This window comes from Ctenocephalides felis, unplaced genomic scaffold (genome assembly GCF_003426905.1).
Source record: "Ctenocephalides felis isolate EL2017-DRISC unplaced genomic scaffold, ASM342690v1 CF-g0.4_SCAFFOLD_03570, whole genome shotgun sequence".
Lineage (NCBI taxonomy): Eukaryota > Metazoa > Arthropoda > Insecta > Siphonaptera > Pulicidae > Ctenocephalides > Ctenocephalides felis.
Window position 1 is genome coordinate 24094643 of NW_020539724.1, and position 11313 is coordinate 24105955.

At 32.6% G+C, this 11313-nt stretch overlaps 1 non-coding gene across 1 annotated transcript; it reads right to left on the bottom strand.

The window, feature by feature from the left end:
- Nucleotides 1-3146: 3146 nt before the first annotated feature.
- Trnak-cuu lies at nucleotides 3147-3219 on the bottom strand. The gene has a single exon. It is a non-coding gene; the product is annotated as a tRNA-Lys (tRNA).
- Between the last annotated feature and the right edge of the window lie 8094 nt (nucleotides 3220-11313).

Here is an 11313-nt window from a genome sequence, read left to right on the forward strand (position 1 = left end):
AGATTTTTTATATAACACTTGTAATAACTGACACATTGGTGTGGTTAAAAAGAACCAACTGAACCTTTACACTAACAAAGGCGTGAGCAATGAAAAAATAAAAAATAAAAAAATAAATTAGATTAAAGTTAAATAATTAGTTATTGCAATTCAATAACTGCAATTAACAATACTGTATTATATCTGGACATTGGACTGTTTGCCCCTGGTCGTTCCATTTTACAACGCCTATGGACTAAAAATAAGGACCAGGTGACAAATTTTTCAAAAACAATAAAAAACACATTTCTGCAATGATGAATTAGCTGGGAGTTTTATATTTCCCATAAACATCAATTTGTGATTTCTTTTACATAAAATTCTTTAAATTCGAATTATTTTTAGTCTGCTGAGGGCATAACTAAAAATAACTGGCATCGTGCCTTAAGGCAAATTGCTGGAACTTCCCGTATTGTAACAAAATGCTCGAGGAATATTAAATATTTTGAAATAGATTATTATAAATATTGTAACATTGATTAATATTTATAAGAAATGCAAAGTTGAAATTATATGTTTGAAGTATATTAGAACAGAATTAAAATTAAAACCTGAATTGTTTTCGGCAGACAAAAAAAAAAATTCTTGAAAACAAAATAAAAAATTTGAAAAAAAAAATAGAAACAATTTTTTTTTCTAGAAGCAATTATTTTGTTGAAACAAGCAGAAAGTTCTTTGAATCATTCAAATCGGACGCTTAGCTCTCTCAAAACTGTCATTTTTTGCACATTTAGCTCTGTGTCTTCGAAATAGGTGGACCTGCCTTTGCTAAAAACTAATCTTCTTCCATTCATTGCAAATTGAATGTTTTATAGACCATTCAAATCGGACACTCCGTTCTCTAAAAAACTCGATTTGTATGTTCAGCACTCTTTGCTCCGTAACTCCGTTACGGCTGGACCTACCTTTGCCAAAAACTAATCAGCACGTGGTCGAAAAAATGCGGACATACAAAACACACACACATCCGTTTTTTCGAGGTATGCCAAAATGTTCAGAAACCTTCAAAACGTCGAGAAATGTAAAAATTTTCATTTTCGATTTTCGGCCCATTACCACAACTACCCTACGGGAAGTTAATAATATCACTATTAATTGACCAATTATTATTAAGAAATATTTACTTTTAAATTTTGTTCAAAATATTCTAAATATTGACTGCTCATTAAAAATTTTATTTGTAATAATAAACTGTAATTTAGAAATCTGAAAGTTTCAGCAATTGTCTATTGTGCACAATGCAATAGACCACTATATTTAACACATTCAGTTCGTCTCTAAATAAGTACATTGTGTTATATAAAGGCCATTATCGATCAAATCATAGAGAGGCCATTGTCACAGCAATATTTCATATGTGCTCCGGGGTATAATATATTTCTCAAGTGCTTTTATAATATTTATGCACGCCGCTAAAAACCATATCTGGTCGTTTTATTTGCACAAACTCTAATGCCGGCAACTCGTAAACTGTGATACTGATATTCAAATTTATGGATTGGGTTACCTATAAATATACATATGTATATATATATATATATATATATATATATATATATATAAGTATATTTACATATATGTATATGTGTGTGTATTTGTGTATATATGGCATATGGATAAATACAATATTGGAGTTGAAAAGGATACCATAGTGTTCTATATATATATAGGATACAGAATGTGAGGAAATACAAATAAAATTCAAAACGATTTAGCTTCATTTAGGAATCGATCATTTGTTAAAATAGTTTTTACTTTTTTTAATTCACTAAAAAAGTTTTACAACATTTTTGAAGTAAAACTTTTTTTAAGCGTGACTAGGTAGTAAATCTGTGAAAACGCAATGGAAGGCTGTTACGCCCGAACTGTTCGTCATTCGCTCTCAATGATATCATTTCTATACGGGTCGATTGGGATTGGTCGTCGTGTCATGTACAAACATTATTTTAAATTCTTGAATAAATAATTATTTTCGACTCAATAGTCATCTTGTACAATAGCAAAAAAGTTTTACTTCAATCGCGTGTGTACCTTACGCGCACTATTTTTTTTTTTAATTATCAACGTGTAAAAAGTTAGATCATCAATTTCTAGAGTTTTATACAGACTATTATCTACATATATATAAAAATAAGTCGGGTTTTTCTTCGTGACGATATAACTCCAGAACGCACGAACCGATTTCGACAATTTTGCATTCGTTGGAAAGGCATCGAGCTCCGCAAGGTTTATAGCTAAGAAAATTAGTCATGCATGGCATCGTGCCTTAATGCAAATTGCTGGAACTTCACGCACCGTAAATAAAAATTCGAGTAATGACATTAGTGAGAGTTATCAGAATTATGCTTAGTTAAGTCAACGAGCAAATCTTGCCACAAAGAATAATGATGTACACGCACTGAATTTCACCATTGAATCAAAAATTGTTGGCGATTTGGTGACATACCAATGATTCCGACTGGTCTTGCAATTTCCAGTTCGCATTGCGTTCGAAATAACAAGTTGCAAGGCCAATCGCTTAGTGTTTGCGGGATAAATTTCAAATAGATTATTTAGAAAATCATGGTTTTTCACATGGACAGTTATACGTTGCCTGTTCACGAGTTGGAAAGTCATCCGCTTTGTTTGTGTTAACGTCAGAACAAAAAACAAAAAATGTGGTTTACCAAAGAGCGCTTCAATGAAACGGATAATGTGCGGATTCACTATCATTTACTTAGAGAAGTTCAACTAAAAAACACTTCATTTTTGTAATCGAAATAAATTCATTACTGTTGTACAATAAAATCAAATTTTTGCTTTTCAAATATAAAACAAACAAACATTTCTTGATCTTTCTCACGAAACCATCTGGTGGCGAAACGGAGTTTGTCGGGTTTGCTAGTTATTTATAATAATATGTATAGTAAGATAAATGTAAAAGTAGTAAGGATGAATATGAACGTAAAAAATAAGTCTAGTATTACCTTCAAGTTCATACTTCTGTTGAGATTAAAAGCAAATAATAATATATACCAATTGGTCATGTTGATATATACAATAATTCAATATGTAATAGATAGAATGTATAAGAAAAAATGTATATAAAATACAGAATAATAAAATTGCGCCCAACGTGGGGCTCGAACCCACGACCCTGAGATTAAGAGTCTCATGCTCTACCGACTGAGCTAGCCGGGCTTGCCAAGTCATCGTGTTTTTAGATTTGGCAAGGCAAGTCTAGTTTCAATTCAGACAACTATCAAAACTAAAAATAACAGCTCGTTAGTCCAAACTTTAAAATTTTTAGAATTCAATCACTTTTCGTAGAATTTTTATATTTTAGAATCTTCGTTTAAACGAAGAACATTATCACCTTAGTAATTGTGGTAATTGTAAGTTTCATGTATTGACATAATTAGGAATGATCGTAAAGCTGCATTTCGATCACTAAAAAACTAATCAACACGATTGCCAACTGAAATCTTTCGAAAGGCTTCTAAATTTTCAAAATCGATTAAGGATTTTTTCAAAAACAACAAATTTTCTGACAATTCAACGACTTGACCGATCTGGCGTTTATGAGAAAACGTCGACGAAAGTTCTAAATTTGACTCACATTACTAAATTGAACTACGAATCATACGCTTGTAATATTATATAGTATGCTCTTTAAGGCCGTATAAATATCATAATAAAAAGTTTCATCAATATCTTCGAAAAAAATTCAAATATTAATCACGAAGAAACTATTCAGCACGATCTCTAAATGAACAAAAGTGGACAAAAAATGTTATATTTTTACACGACTTTTATTGTATTGATCGTTTTGCAAAATTAAGCAATGCGAATCCTTATTCAGTTACATCGAATGACTTTTAAGTTTTTGGAATCAGTTCAGCCCTTTTTGAGAAAACGTAGACGAAAGGCAAAAAGCTACTTACAACTAGTTCCATAAATTATTTAAACACAATAATATTTTAGAAAATGCCTCTAAATATCCTATGATAAGCGATATTAATATCATAAAGCTATTATTGAAATTATTTGTAGTATTAATTAATTAGTTGGTTAATTATTTAAATAAATCTTCACACAAAAATAGAAATACTAACAATAAGTACAATTATTGTATAATTATACTTATTGTTAGTATTATACAAGTATATATGTATAATAGTTTTAAAAACTATTTTGTTATTTCGAAGGCATGGACAATTTAAAACAAAAAATAGCAATCATATTTTCGCCACCATTAATGAAATAAAAGAGGTTTATATAAAATTAATTATTTGATAGAATTTTTTATCGAAACTAGTAAATTTAATTTTCAAGTGTCTGTAACATATAAAAATCGTTAATAAATATAGTATTAATAACGCTTGAACTAACATTCGATATAGGATTATGGAAATTGATAGAATTTTGCGTTTTTATTACGTTTTCTGGTCACTGCGCAATTTTCACGATAGGATATGTTTTAAAAAATGAAAAACAAAAATTATATAGAATTTATTTGAATAGTTCACTCTTGAAGCAAGTTGCATAAACTTCCCTTTTTTTTTAACAAATGAAAATTTTAGAGCTTATTAGCAGAAAAATGACACCCATGAAATAACCAACTAGTGGTGTATGGCATCGTGCCTTAAGGCAAATTGCTAGAACTGTTGATATAAATGTTTATTGTTTTGAATAATAATGATCTATATTATAAAAAGTAATTAAATAAAACTTAATCAATCAAATTTAAAATAAAGGACAATTTTCAATATTTATAAGAATTACATAAACTGAATTGCAAAGTTAAAATTATTTTTTTAAAGTATAAAAGTGAGCTTTAGAACTTAAGCCAGAATTACAATTGAAATCCAAATTATTTTTCGATATTCAAAAAAAAAATACAAAAAAAAAATTTGAAAATTTAAAAAAAAAAATGAAAAAAAATTCTTTCCTTAAAAGCAATCGTTTCGTCAACACAAGCAGTTTTTTTTTTAAATTATTCAAATCGGATGCTCTCAAGTTGTAGTTCTCTCAAAAACTACAATTTATTGCACATTCAGCTCTATATCTTCAAAACGGCTGGACCTGCCTTTGCCAAATACTAATCACCACTTCTCCTCGTCATTGCAAATTGAATGTTTTTTGGAACATTCAAATCGGTTGACCCGTTCTTTTAAAACTGAAATTTCTAACACTTTTTGCTCCAAATCTCCCAAGCCGCTGGATCTGTCTTTGTCAAAAACTAAACAGCACGTCTTCTCATCAACAGAAATCGAATGCTTTTTGAACCATTCAAATCGGATATTCCGTACACCTGAAATCGTCGACAAAGTATTGCCTCCACACATACACACACATATCCACTTTTTCTGAGGTATGCCATAATGTTCAGAAACCTCTGAAACGTGATATTTTGCAATAATTTTCATTTTTGATTTTTGGCCCATTAATATAACTTACCCTACGTGAAATTAATAATATTTATTTAGATTTATAGAAACTCTTAAATTTACTATAGTATTTACCTACCTACTATAAAATTTGTAGTAGGGGAGACCGGATGCTACCTTTTTTTGGCCAGCAATAATTTTGTTAACTTCCCAGTTTCATGGGAGCAAAGTAAATTACGTAGTAATTTAAACATTTATCTATGCATTAATTACGATGACTTAGTCCACATCCCCCAGGACGATTGTGACAGGCATAATAACAGGTCAAAAAACAATATGTATAAGCACCGAAATGGTTTATAACGACTTTTATTATCAGAAAAATGTAACACAACACAATATAATAATTTGAACAAAGCCTATGAATACAATATAAAAATATATAACAAAACATAATTTTTAAACAAATTTAACAAGAAATCTTTGTGAAATCTTTTTTTTTCTGGTATTAAATTCTCCTTTCCCTATCTCTCTCTAGCGTACTCTGTTTTAGTTATATTAGATTTTTTTATCTGTATATGTCACAACCGTACCCACAAAAATTTGTCACAACCGTACCGAACGCACACTTTTGAAAACAAATCTACGCAAAAACTATTTGCTAGTAATTAACTACTGAACTAATGTTCAACTTACAGCAACATAACAATAACTGATCTGTATGTATGTATACAAGTTACAGTTATTATTAAAAGAAATCGAACAAAAAACTTACTTCCGACTCTATAAAAGCAATGCGGTCTATAAATCATAAATGTAAGGCGCTGACTCAAAGCAATAATGGGAACTTGTTCAAACAAACATACTACATCTTCACTCTTTGGAATCTATGCCATAAACAGTAAAGTTTAGCTGTTACGTCGACTGTCACTACCGTACCCTGGCACAACCATTTCCAGATTTCGCTATATTGTATAATATTTAACAATCAATTAATAACATTTAATTAATTATAAAAGATGTTTCAGTAAATATATTCGACATCTCACTTATTTAAAACAACTCTGAGCACACATGTCCAGAAATATTCATACATGAAACAAAAAGCCCCTGCTGAATTCAGAAAGGAATTTTCGAGTATAACTATCACGAAACACGCAATGAAAATTCATAAGAATGAGAATATTTAACTAAGACCGCGTTTTACATTGTAATGCTCGCACGTGTAAAATAATAATTGATTCCGTTAGCATTAGCGCCGCCGCGGGCATTAAAACGATGAATACAACTCGGTTTTGCTTGTTCAAGCTCAGTTTAACAAATCCCTGGTCGTTCTGGGAATATTAAACTGCACCATATGTGCGGTTCTTGAATTGAGTGCGAATAGCGAAATTGTATCATTTATTACTGAATGCTATTGTAATTAAGCTAATGCATTCGTATTCTTACACACGTTTAAATAACTTTACAGAACATACACACCTACGCATTATATATTAACTTTCAGTAGGGTGAGTTATTGTAATCGTGCAAAAATCAAAATTGAAAATGCTTGCATATCTTTACGTTCCAGAGGTGTCTAGACATGTATGTGTTTATGTGTGGATACAAGTTTTCGTCGACGATATCAGGCTTACGGAACAACTGATTTGAATGATTTAACTAGTGGGGCGCATGGCATCGTGCCTTAAGGCAAATTTCTGGAACTTCTCGTACCATAAGTTATTTTTTTTTAAATGGATGAACATTTTTGAAAAAAATTACTTTGAAAAAAATAGATTTTTGAAAAACCATAAATTTTTTCTAAGGTATGATGCCAAAATGTTCAGAAACCTCTAAAACGTAAACATAAATAAAAATTTGCATTTTCGATTTTTTGCGATTACTATAACTACGGGAAGTTAAGAAACAATAGAATCATATTGATGAGAAGACGTACTGATTAGTTTTTGGCAAAAGTTGGTCCAGCCATTTCGGAGATACGAAGCTAAAAGCGCAGAAAATAGAAATTTAGTTTTTGAGAGAACGGAGCATCCGATTTGAAGGACCAGTATACATTCAATTTGTAAGGATCGAAAGAGAGAGAGGTCTAGTCGTTTCGGAGATACAGAGCAAAATGCGTAAAAAATAGCAGAGATTTAAAAAACTTTCTGCTTGTTGTTGACGAAAAAATTGGTTTTGGTGATTTGTTTTTTCAATTTCCATAAAATTGTTTGAATTTCGAAATTAATTCGGATTTTAATCCGAGCTAAATTCCTAAACATCACTTATATACTTCAAATAAATAATTTTAACTTTGCAATACAGTTTGTATAAATCTTATCAATATTAGACAAAGTCCTTCATTTTAAATCCGATTGATTCATTTGTGTTTATTTATTATAGAATAAAAATAATGAAAATTACAGTATTTATAATAATCTATTTGAAATCATTTAATATACCTCGAATTTCATTACGGTACGGGAAGTTTCAGCAATTTCCCTCAAGGCGCGATGCCAAACACCACTAGTTTGGTTTTGAGCTCTTCTCTTTTTAGTTTCTTGAATATCATTTTTAATTTTCCGAAGGAGAAGTTTATGTTTTCGCCCAAAAATTCAATTTGCTAATTTTATGTTTCAATTTAACTTTTATGTTTCAAGACATTTTGAATCGAATAAAACCAAATTTGGAAAAAGTATATGTGTGTGTATGCGAGGCGTTTTTTGATCCGTCTTTGACGTTTTCTCAAAAAGACTGAACTGATTTAAAAAATTTAAAAGATGTGACTCGGTAAGGCCTTACGTTTATCAGTTTTGCACAACGGTCAGCCAAGCCGTTTTTTGTTAATAGCACAAAAGTAAAAAAAAAAGATCATTGTTTTATCCCACAATCCTGAATCTATTTTGAAAATTCAAAAACCTTTCGAAAGATATTGGTTGGGAATCGTGCTGATTAGTTTTTGGTGAAGATCGGACGGGCCGTTGTCTTGTAACTAACTGTTGAAAAAAAAATTCGACGCTTTTTTTTTTTTTTTTTTTTTTTTTTTTTTTTTTTAACATTATCCAACAGCAATCAGAACATATTGTTGTTCTATGGCTGTTTGGTTCAATATTAACTCAAGTAGAGTTGCACTTGAGTATAAAAGTTGGCATGGTAGATAACCCTCCAATGAGGATTACTAGACACTTAGAGAAGATCTGCTGGTTGTTTCTTCTTGAGTCTTCTGGGTTGAGAGTCCAACAGCAGCGGTTGTATGATGGAATTTACGTGGTTATGTAGCCGGGCAAAGTGGGATATGCTTCTTTTACTGATCACTTCTTGTACTGTTTCCATATGGAGGTCATTATGCAAGATTTCGTTGGATACATACCAAGGCGCGCTTGTGATAAGTCTTAAAATTTTTGATTGTTGTCTCTGTAAGGCCTTGATTCTGGTTTTGCTGGCGCATCCCCAAAGCTCGACTCCATAGGTCCATATAGGTTTAATGGAAGATTTGTAAATAAGAAGTTTGTTGTACAGCGACAGCTTGGAGTGATGTCCTATTAACCAATACAGTGACCTGACTTTGCTTCGTATCTCTTTTATTTTTTGGTTTATATGTTGTATCCAGTTTAGTTTATGGTCCAAATGAATACCGAGATATTTGATGTTGGAGACCTCTGGTATAGCCTTGTTATTCATGCTGACAGGAGGGCATTTACCCTTTTTCAGCGTGAAGGTTATATGGCACGACTTGCTTTCATTAATTTTTACTCTCCATTTTTTGGACCAAAGTTCAATTGAGTCTAGATGCTCTTGGAGTATCTTGCTGGCTACAATAGGATTAGAGTCGGTAGCCATTATAACAGTGTCGTCAGCAAAAGTTCCTGTAAGGGTGCCGTTGCATGTCGGAATATCATGGGTATAAATGATATACAAAATAGGCCCCAGAGCACTTCCCTGGGGGACCCCGGCTTCAATTTTCCGAAATGTCGATACCTGCCTGCCTACTTTTGTCCGAAAAGTTCTGTCCGATAAATAGGATTTGAAGAATTCATAGTAATCAGGCATAATTTTGTTGATTTTGATTAGGAGACCATGGTGCCAGACTCTGTCGAACGCTTGGCTCACATCGAGAAGAGCTGCGGTGCAGTATTCTCCTTTCTCAAACGATTTGTAGATTTTGTCTACCACACGATGGCACTGCTGGATCGTTGAGTGCATTGGACGAAATCCAAACTGATGTGTAGGAAATATCTCATATTTAGTCGTGATATCCGACAAAATCATTTTTTCAAATAGCTTGGCAATGGTGGACAAGAGACTTATTGGTCTGTATGAATCTGGTAATTCTGGATTTTTGCCTGGTTTTAGAATTAATATAATTTCCGATTGCTTAAGCAATGTAGGCCAGTACTTCAGTCTGTAGATGGCGTTGATAATGTATGTTAGTAAAACGTGTCCTTTTCTTGGCAGCTCTTTCAGCATTTTAGGTGTTATTAGATCGATGCCAGGGGATTTCCTATTTTGCAGCGCCCGGGTGTGAGAAAATACTTGAGCTGGAGTGAATTTTGGAATACGTAATTCTGCGCTACAATCTGTTGGAGTTCTGGCTATTACAACTGTATTATTGTCCATGGAAGGATTTGGCTGGAAAACTGTTTCCAAGTGTTCCGCAAAACAAACTGCCTTTTCAGAATCGGTACGAGCCCAAGTAGGTTCATTGGGAGTATTGATTTTTAGTGGGCTGTTGATTGAGTGCTGTTTGTTATTGGTTTTTACGGCACGCCAGATTGAATTGTCTTTTCTATTGAGATTGGTGATGTATTGGTCAAAACACGAGTTATTGTGTTCAAGCAATTTTCTTCTCAACTTGTTATTCAGATTGTTAAAAACAGTTTTATCCTTTGGATCGTGAGATTTTTGCCAAAGACGTCGAGCTTTGCGTTTTTCGGCAATTAATCGTTTAATTTCAATACTTAATGGTTGATCGTCCTTCGGCTTTGATGGTGGTGTTGAGAGTTTTGCAGCGTCTTGTAGTACATGTATTAGATGATTTAGAGAATCATCAATGTCGTTCGGTGATTTCAAACGAATCTTCAAGTCCAACTTTCAGAAATATTATTTCTGTAACGTTCCCAATTTGTCCTCGAGTTGTGTAAAAAAGTTTCAGGAAAACTTACTGCGCAGGTGCAGCTCAGAGTTATTATCAAAGGCGAGTGATCCGATGACAAGTCGTAGGTTGAAATTATCGATATGTTAGAGAGATTTAATCCTTTTGTGATGGCAAAATCAAGCAGGTCTGGGTGTTTGTGGGGGTCACTGGGCCAATATGTGGGTGACCATGGAGACACGACGGCAAGTTTCTTAGAGGTGATTGCTTTTTCGAGTTCACGACCTTTAGGCGTAGTTAATCTTGAACCCCAGAGTGTGTTCTTACAATTGAAGTCACCTCCAACTAGAAATCTGGGACCCATCGTGTTGAAGAATGCTTGAAACTGATCAGATTTGATGGTATGTCTGGGTGGGCAGTAAACTGAAGAAACCATAATGTCGAATGGTACTACGTTCACTAGTAATGTGGTGGCCTGTAAATAATTAGCATCGTATTTGTTTAGTTCTTGATGGCGTATATTTGACTTTATTAAAACTGCGCTTCCTGCGTGACTGGTTCCATCAGGATGTGGCGTGTAGTAGGTCCTATAGTTAGGAATGTTGAATGTAGCACCATATGACAAGTGCGATTCACTTATTAACAGTATGTCGATTTTATGCTCGATAAGAAAGTGAGTAATTTCGCGTCTGTGTTGGCAGATGCCATTGGCATTCCATATAGCAATTTTTAATAAATTAGCCATTATTTATTTAGTTTACTTACCACAAGGGATAACATATTCATAATCATTGTATTTTGTTGCATCATTTGTTTTATTACGTCCTTTAG